The 7,902-nt window shown below is 37.9% G+C and overlaps 1 pseudogene; it reads right to left on the bottom strand.

The window, feature by feature from the left end:
• Positions 1–378: 378 nt before the first annotated feature.
• On the bottom strand, positions 379–7,341 carry LOC114631529 (annotated as a pseudogene).
• Positions 7,342–7,902: the final 561 nt, after the last annotated feature.

Raw genomic sequence — 7,902 nt, forward strand, 5'->3', positions numbered from 1 at the left:
AAAATATGAGAATTAAGTTTTTTTATCTTTATTCAAAAAGATTACATGCTTATACCCTGCTACAGAAGTAAATTACTTTTATAGGTGTCAGTATTATACATCATCAATTACGTAAATATTTTACAAAGACACACATTAAGATGTATCCTAACAGATCTTTCACTTATTTTTATTTTTTAATTTTTGCATTTTATGCGTTTTGCTTTACTTTTTCAACCTCTGTGTGAAACACAACAAACATTTTACCAAGACATGTGTAGCCTATCCCTACTGAAATGCAGTTCAGTGCTTATGGAAATAAACAGTATTTCCTACAAGTTAAAGACTTTGCCACTTGGAAGTTATGTTTTTAAAGTTTTTACAGGCATATCAGGTTCTTCAGAAATACTGCCACCAGCACCCACTTTCTGTAATGTAACTTTCTTGGCCTAATGACCAAATGTGGGTTATTTATTCTTACATCAACCAGAAACTTCTTGATTTTCTTCTTGAATATTTCCTTTTTGTCCAACACTAGAAATTTCATTTTGTATGCTGAAGACCCCAAGACTTTACATAAAGTAAATGCCTCATGATCAAGGACATTCTTCATTAAGTTCATTTGTATCACACTTTGGTTGTTAGATAAGAGACGTAAGAGATCCTGACAGCAACCAGGGGTTAAACCACAGTTTTCCAATCCTAGCCTCTTAATGTGGCAGTTTGGATTTCTTAAAGCGTCACACAGAATATTCAGACCAGCATCATCCAAGATGTTGTGGCCAAGGTCCAGGTTCCACAAGGTTGAGTTGTTCATAAGAACAGAAGCCAGATCCCCACAAGCCTTGCTCGTGAGAACACAGCCCATCAACTCCAACTCCTGGAGACTGCAGTTTGGCTGCTGAAGGGAGTGACACAGAAGCTTCATTCCATTATCCTCCAGCTTGTTAAATCCCAGTTCCAGATGTATCAAGCTCTTGTTATTCGGCAGAACAGTGGAGAGATACTCACTACTAATTGGAGTGAAACAGCAACACCTAAGCACAAGGCTCTGTAGAGTACACTGTGGATGCTTCAAGGTATAGTTGAGCAGCTCTATCCCGTCATCTTCCAAGATGTTGTCTGCCAAACATAAATGTGTCAGTCTCTTGCTTTTGGTGAGAGCCGGGGAAAGAACTTCACAACCATCCTTTGTGAGGCCACTGCTTGCTAAGGCAAGTCTCACTAGAGGACAGTTTGGATTTTCTAAGACCTCACACAATGACTTTACTCCATCATTTGATAGATTGTTGGTGGACAGATTCAGAAATACCAGGCTCCTGTTGCTGTGGAGAGCCTTGGATAGATTTTGACAATGGGCTACATTCAGGTCACAGGATTCCAACCTCAGCACCAATAATTTACATCCCTGGCATTCCAAAGCTTTACATATGGTCTTTAGTCCATTTTCATCTAAGTCAGTATCTTTCAGGTCAAGATGTGTCAGAGTATTTTTGGACATCAAGAAACTAAAATCCTGACAACTATTCAGGAAACAGACAGTTCCGAACATTAGTTTTTGTAGGTTACACTTTGGGTGACTTAATCCTTCATTCAAAATTTTCATCAATGATTCATCAAGTCTGCTTTCACACAGATCCATTTCTATCAGGGATTCATTTGTATGAAGCACAGAAAACAGATCTTGCCAGTAGTGAAGGATTCGAACAGCAGCATCCTCAAGGCACATTTCAGTTGTGGGGTCTAAGTCCAACATATTTCTCAAGTCCACCCTTGCTGTCAGTCTCATAGTCTGTAGAGCATAGCAGTGCTTAAGACCAAATGAATATATAAGCAATTGGGGATCTTCATCAACCCTCACGATAATGTTTTGGAAATACATCAGTGCCTGAGTGATGAATTGTTCATTTTGAGTCGCATATATACAGTGAAGCAAGTCTTGAAATCTCAGCTGTGATTGAGAAGAGTCATCCTTTTCTAAAGCTTCCAGACATGCAAGTAACTCTTCTCTTACCTCTATGGATATTGTAAGGTTGAAAGTTTCCTCCAGTTGTTGCACTCTGTCATTATTCAGCAGACCAAACAAAAAGCATTTCATCTCTTCCAAATGAGGGTCACGAAAATGGTTGCTTTCAAGCAACAGATATAAGTTTTTGTAAGGTTCTAAGGAATAGTCTTTTTTTTCCGGATTCTCTCTCAGCAAGTAAAACAGAGCTACAAAAATCTCCTGAACATGGAGGTGGGTGAACATGTAGCAGTTTTTATGTTCTTGTCCTGCTGAAGAACCTATGCATCCTGAAAAAGTGAGATGTCCTCTCTGGTTAATTCGTGCTTTTGGAGATTTTGTTGGTAAAGCACATGCTTCATGGTCCAAATGCCTTTAGCCTCCTAAGTAGTGTTTCATTGGGCAGAGTAAGGGAGCTCCCCGGTATGTGTGGAAATAAGCTGCAGATGTATTATGTAAACAGAGCCATGCTGGTTTGGCAGGTCTCTTCAACATTGCCACCTTTCTCCATTTGCTCCTTCAGAAAAGTACAGATCATCTGGCATATGTGGCACACATGGCACATGTTGAAAAGCCTCCCATTCATTCTTAGTGAGTAAATTGCATTCATAGCCCATGTCTTATCTTTCAACTAATGGTGAATATAGTCCATCCTTGCATTCTTAGTCCTGGCAGCTTTACGCGATGACAAGGCTTTTGCAACAAAGGCACTAGTTGCTTCCAAGCTGTGGATCTTGTTGTTACTAGCAAGTATGACTCAGGAAGCATCACTTTCCTCAGTAAACTATTAATAAGAAAAGACACTGGGTGCTGAGATCTTTCATTTCTAAAAATTATTCTTTAAAGTATTAATGAACTATATTTCATGTTGTTGTTTAGCTTTCTTTATTCATTTAGTGACTCCTGCTGTCCCTGGCAGCACTTTGGATTTGTTTACACTTGAATCCAATTTCTTTTCTTAGAGCATTCTTCCTCTTTAGTCCCCACACCTGTTACTAGATTAAGTTCCCTCATAATCCAAAAAATTTCCTTGCTGACTTTGGTTGCAGTCTTTATCTTCTGGGTTTCATATCTTGTTTCTAAATCTTTGTTTAATCTTTTCTCTGGTAGAAAATATTTTATAGTAACTTTTTTATTGGATATTTTATTTATTTACATTTCAAAAGTTATTCTCTTTCCCTGTTTCCCCTCCGGAAGCCACCTATCCCATTCCCCCTCCCCCTGCTTCTATGAGGATGTTCCCCCACCCACACATCCACTCCTGCCTGCCCACCCTGGCATTTTCCTATACTGGGGGATCAAGCCTTCTCAGGTCCAAGGGCCTCTCCTCCCATTGATATCTGACAAGGCCATCCCCTGCTACGTATGCACCTGGAGCTGAGGATCTCTCCATGTGTACGCTTTGGTTGGTGGTTTAGTCCCTGAAAGCTCTGGGGGATCTGTTGGTTGATACAGTTGTTCTTACTATGGGGTTACAAAACTCATCAGGTCCTTCAGTCCTTTTTCTAACTGCTCCATTAGGGACCCCATGCTCAGTCCAAAGGGTGACTGCTAGCATGTCTCTCTGTATTTGTCAGCCTCTGGTAGAGCCTCAGGAGCCAGTTTTATCAGGCTCCTGTCAGCAAGCACTTCTTGGCATCTGAAATAGTGTCTGGGTTTGGTGTCTGTATATGGGATGGATCCCCAGGTGGGGCAGTCTCTGAATGGCCTTGCCTTCAGTCTCTGCTCCACATATTGTCTCTGTATTTCCTTCTGTGAGTATTTTGTTCTCCCTTCTAAGAAGGACCAAAGCATCCACACTTTGGTCTTTTTTTTTTCTTGAGTTTCATGTGGTCTGTGACTTGTATCTTGGGTATTCTGAGCTTTTGGGCTAATATCCAATTATAAGTGAATGCATACTATGTGTATTCTTTTGTGACTGCATTACCTCACTCACAATGATATTTTCTAGTTCCATCCATTTATCTAAGAATATCATGAAATCACTGTTTTTAATAGTTGAGTAATGCTCCATTGTGTAAGTATATCATATTTTCTGTATCCTTTCCTCTGTTGAAGGACATCTGGGTTCTTTCCAGCTTCTAACTATTATACACAAGGCTGTTATGACCACAGTGAAGAGTGTGCCCTTGTTATATGTTGGATCATATTTTGTATATGCCCAAGAGTGGTATAGGTGGGTTCTTAGGTAGCGCTATGTCCAATTTTCTGAGGAAACTCCAGACTGATTTCCAGAGTGGTTGTACTTTTGTATCACAGGATCTTCAAGCATTTTTGAAGCACATCTTACAGGATATTTTTATTAAATTTAATTTATATTATATCAATATCTAATTAACAGTTGGACTGAGTTTCTCATTCTAGCTAGGAAATTGCTTTTCTTCAGTGATTTCAAGTTATTCATGCGGTGTTTTCTACTGAACCTATTATTCTGATATTGAATTATTTATCTAAATTTCCTTTCTTTTTTGACCCAATAAGGAATATTTTAATATTTTAGCCACTCAAATATAAAGAATAAGAAATATTAGGAAGCTGCTTGGTTAACTAACAATTAACCTTATACCAAAGACAGATGCAAACATTTAACAGGATAAATTATATTGATATCAATGATAAAAGAAATGTAAGTGCTTATTATTTTCCCAATATTGAATCAACTTTGTACTCTAGAATTCGTTTGACATGTGCATGAGCCCTACATCGGTATATTTAGTAATGATTGTTGGCTTAATTTTAATAATCATTTCACTGTGTATACACACAGTGGTGTTTTGTGCTTTCTAATCTAAGGACATCAATCTTAAAAAAATATATTGACATATGTGATACACCTTAAATGTTTATAATTTATTCAATTGTAATTCCACAAAGCTATGATCAGAAGAGAAGTGTAGAGTCATACGAAAAAGAGGATATTATTATACTTGAACTTTTGAAGGTTAGTGCTTATTTCTAAGAAACAGAAGACCAAGGAGAGTCATGAATGAATTTTTTGGTGTTAATGTTTATAGGAGAGAGTATGAGGTAAGATGACAACTCCATATTGAGTCAAAACAAACAGGATGTTTCTCTTGTTTTGAGTTTAAGTAATTGGTTTTTTAATCTGTATCAGGATGTCACTTCCTTCTAAATAAAAACGCTGTCTTAATAGTTCTGTTCTCCATATCTTTTATTTTCGTTTTACATTCTGTGGTTAGATTTTGAGTATTCTACACTGCAGCTCTACCTTTTCTTCAGTATTATTATTATCTTAATTTTTTCACTAACATGATAAATGTTCATGGTCAACTTAAATGGATTTAAAATCACCTAGGAGACTTAGAAGCATGTTTATGTTTTGTCTATCAAGGTGTTTCCAAAGAGCATTAACTGAGTGGAAAAGTACCACTGACTTCATTTTCACCATATTATGGATTGTTGGCTTGAAATGAATAAAGGAAGAGAACAAAGGGTGCCAGAGAGTTAAACATTCTCCATTCTCTGCTTCCTGATTGCCATGCCCTGGATCTTGTGCTACATCACATCCTTGCTGCTTTGATGGAGAAACTCTAAAAACCCGTGTGTGTGTGTGTGTGTGTGTGCGTGTGTGTGTGTGTGTGTGCGTGTGTGTGTGTGTGTGTGTGTGTGTGTGTTCATATATTTCTTCACACTTTAACTGTATGAATTTCCCTCCAGAGAAATTTCAAATCTCCAGTTTGGAGAAATTCCTTATCATTACCTGTCAAAGTAACTGGGAAGAAAGTACCTGGTGGCCTCCTAATTCATTATGTACATTTCCATATATGCAACACTTTCTTTCAAATGAGTGTATCCTGCTGTGCCAGGTAACATCTCCTTCCCTTCACCTCCCTTCACTTCAGTTTCATGAAGCAATGTAATTTCCAGTTGTAGAAGTTGTATGTTGGCTATTTCTAGTGTGTTAAGTGGGAGAGTTTGAGACTAATGATGCTTCATAGTTAATCCACTTTATTCAGCTCAGCTTTCTGGGAAGTAAAAGTTTAAGGCGCAAGTACCCTCAGACTTGCAGTATGGATACATAGGTTGCCTTTTGGTCTGTTGCCACTATTTTTGTGAAATTACTAAGCTTTTATAATTTGATTTAATCAATTCCTAGTCATTTAGCATTTTGTGTATATGTGTGTGTGTTTACATGTGCATGTGTTTAATTTATAATATAAATTATGAATAAATATAAAGTAAAATTGTTTTACAAACATTGGAATTCATTCTTGAGGCTCTACCAGAGCCTGACAAATGGGCAGATGTTCACAGCTAACAACTGAACTGAGCACATGGTCCCTGATGGAGGAATTGTAGAAAGGACTGAAGGAGCTGAGGTATTTTGCATCCCTGTGGGAGGAGCAGTAGTGTCAACTGACCAGACCCCACCAGGGCTCCTGGGAACTGGACTACCAACCAAAAAGTACACATGGACAGAACCATGGCTCCAGCCACGTATGTAGCAGAGGACGGCCTTGTTGAACATTAGTGGGAGCAGCGGCCTTTGGTCCTGTGGGGGTTCGATGCCCCATTGTAGGGGAATGCCAGGGTAGAAAGGTGGTAATATGTGGGTGGGAGAACATCCTCATAGAGGCAGGGGGAGGGGGCAAGGAATAAGGGGTTTTTGGAGAGGTGATCTGGAAATGTAAGTAAATAAAATATCCAATAAAAGAAAAAAAAGAATCACTATGAATCATTCTCATACTCAAAATTTCTTATTCTTTGTTTTTCTCAGTTCAATTTTTGTCTTAGTTTGATGTTCAAGTTTCAAAACTGCTTTCAGATGCTTGTCTATGTTAATCCTTGTTATTAATTTCTAAGTCATAAAAACTTTTCTTAGACTTTGAAGTACATGTAAATCTGCAGTTTATTACTATACTTTCCCATTTCTTTATCAAAGTTCTCTATTTATCGAAAAAAAATAATGACACGTGTATCTTTTGGAAGATTTATTTCACTGGTTCATTTTTTTTCATTGTGCATTTTAAAACCAAGCAAATTTCTGTAAGTTTATATGCTTTTCCTACAATGAGAAGTACTTAGTAGGAAAGTCTGTGACCATCTTTATATAAACACTGAGTCCAGTACACAGAAAAGGGATCTTTAAGAAAATGTTCTGCCTAATGCAAGGGCAAACAGATTGACCTCAGGAAGTCTTTCAGAGATTTTACATTGGGTGATACCTTCTTCCAGTGATGATGAATTGGACTTTAATCATCTTTTGTTTTGTATTTTGATTAGCTATTTTCTTATGTACAAAGATTTTTAATTCATATATTTAAGATTACCAGTGTCACATACATCTGGTCAATCATTTCTGCCATCATATTACAAAAGACATCTCCACAGAACATTCGATCAAGAGTTGTATGTAGACCAAATTAGTTAGAGAAAGAGCATAGTGTTTCATTTTATGAGAAAAGCCCACACAAATTACCTCTGTACTTTTGCCCTAATCCTGGTGTGATGGCAAATCCTTGTTTTTGTACTCTGTTTTATTATAGTCTAGGATTCCCTCACACCTCTCCTTTGTTACATTTCTTTCCCCTGAATGTCCTAGCACATAAGCACAGATAAACAGGACCAAGGATGACACAATCTGGTTTACTGTGATAAGCTCTGATCCACTCACTCCTCTGGTGAGGTGCAATGGACAAGACAAGATATAGGATATTTCTCCCAATAATTTTTTTATTACTTTTATTTTTTTTTTGATATTCCAGTCTTTGCTCCACTTCCCAGTCCCCCCTTCCACAGTTCCTTATCTCAATCTTCCCCCCCCTTTTTCACAGAGGATGTTCCTCCTCCCTCCTCCCACCTATCCTCACCAATCTCTGGGACCTCAAGTATTTTGAGGGTTAAGATGTTCTTCCCCCATTGAGGCCAGACCATGAAATCTCCTGCTGTATATGTGT

This window comes from Grammomys surdaster, unplaced genomic scaffold, assembly GCF_004785775.1.
Source record: "Grammomys surdaster isolate TR1022 unplaced genomic scaffold, NIH_TR_1.0 363, whole genome shotgun sequence".
Taxonomy (NCBI): Eukaryota; Metazoa; Chordata; class Mammalia; order Rodentia; family Muridae; genus Grammomys; species Grammomys surdaster.